Raw genomic sequence first — 2015 nt, 5'->3', positions numbered from 1 at the left:
GCAGGAAGAGACTCAAAATACAGAGGACAAAACATAAACCAATAGACAAAAGTAAACAGAGGATTCATTTCAATTCTCAATGCACCTTTGCAGCTAACATACTAAAGTGAAGATGCAACATCTGGACAGAGGGACTCCTTGCTTCTTGAATTTTTGGTATCAGTGAGGCCACCTTGTTCTGCAATACTCTCTGCCACCATCTGTCATTGCTCTCCTCTTACTCATTTCCTGCCACACTGACTTTCTTGTTTGCTCTGAACATCTGAAGACAGCACCTCCCTCAGAATCTTTTCAGTGGCCATTCATCCATCTAGGCAAATATTTCTACAGATAACTTCGTGGCTTCTGTCCTGTCTTTCTGGAGGTCTGTTTTCAAGGGTCACCTATTTTGTCTGAGCACACAGTAAAAAATACACTATTAACTTTCTTCTTTATAGCTACTTTTTCTCTTCATAGTAACAGTAAAAAACTGACATGTTACACTATTATTTCATTATCTACATTTATTTGTGTGTATTTTATTATTTCTCTATCATTGGACTCTAGAGACTTTTGTTTTTTTTAGCTCAGATCTATCATTGCCTAGATAGTGACTGCAGCATAATTGTGATTGTCACTCAATTTGTATTCATCAAATGAATAAAAAATTTTGTCATTAAAATTTATTAGTACATGACCTTTGCAGAATGGCTGAGAGTCGCACAGGTATTTCTAATCCAAGATGGCACAGGGGATTTACCAAAGGGGAGCATATTTATGCCCAAAATATGAGAATTAGTGTTTTGACTTCAGGTTAGAAGTGATAGCAGTTATTTCAAATTAGTAATGCATACTCAGGTGTTATTATTTTGCTTTTTTTTTTCTTTTGGTAGTCGTATCAACCACATGGAACCAGACAATGATGCATGAATTTTCAAATTTCTTCTTCTGAGACTCTCAGAGGTACCTGCAACCCTTGCTGTTTGAACTGTTCATCCATGTACCAGGTCACCATGCTTTGGAACCTGCTCATCATCCTGGCCACAATCTCAGACTCACACCTCCACATACGCATGTGCTTTCTCCTCTCAATCCAATCTGTCCTTTGTAGACATCTGTTTCACCTCCACCACTATCCCAAAGACGCTGGTGAGCATCCAGACACACAGCAAAGTCATAACCTATGCAGGATGCATTACACAGAAATAACTTTTCATACTCTTAGGAGTTCTGGACAACTTCCTCCTGACCATGATGGCCTGTGACTGGTTTCTGGCCATCTGTCATCCCCTTCACTACACGGTCAACATGATCCCTCTGCTCTGTGGATGGCTGGTTCTGGTGTCCAGCATGATCAGTGCCTTGAATTCCTTGTGACAAAGTGTAATGGTGCTGCTACTTTCCTTTTGTTCAGACTTTGAAATTCCCCATTTTTCTGTGAAATGAATAAGGTGGTCCACCTTGCCTGTTCTGACACCTTTCTTAATGACTTAGTGATGTATGTTACAGCTGTACTGCTCTTTTGTGGACCACTCACTTGGATTCTTTACACTTATTCTAAGACAGTCTCCTCCATATGTGCAATCTCAGGGGAAATATAAAGCATTTTCCACCTGTACCTCTCACCACTCAGTTGTCTCCTTATTTTATTGCACATGCCTAAGGGTGTATTTTAGACAGCTGCTATGCACAACTCACAAACAAGTGCAATGGCCTCGGTGATTTACAGTGTGGACACACCCATATTGAACCCCTTCATCTACAGTCTGAGGAATAAAGATACAAAGGTGGCTTTGAAAAGAATCTTCAGAGGGAATCCATAAAAGAGCCATTTTAAATTAAGTCCTTGTGATTAAAAGGATCTCAGCCTCAGAACCAGACTTTGCAATTCTTTGACCAGATTATAAAAGTACAATCTGCTTTTTCTATTTATTTCTTGGAGTTTCCATTTTTAAAATTTCAAATGCTTTATAGAATTTAAGCAACTCCTTTCAGCAAGCTTCTGCTCTCTCTAATATCCAGTATATTTTGTTTTT

General features: G+C 39.0%; 1 pseudogene; it reads left to right on the top strand.

The window, feature by feature from the left end:
- Positions 1 to 686: 686 nt before the first annotated feature.
- Positions 687 to 1802, top strand: LOC103607947 (annotated as a pseudogene).
- Positions 1803 to 2015: the final 213 nt, after the last annotated feature.

This window comes from Galeopterus variegatus, unplaced genomic scaffold (assembly GCF_000696425.1).
Source record: "Galeopterus variegatus unplaced genomic scaffold, G_variegatus-3.0.2 Scaffold7886, whole genome shotgun sequence".
Taxonomy (NCBI): Eukaryota; Metazoa; Chordata; class Mammalia; order Dermoptera; family Cynocephalidae; genus Galeopterus; species Galeopterus variegatus.
This window is presented reverse-complemented; position numbering and strand designations above follow the sequence as displayed.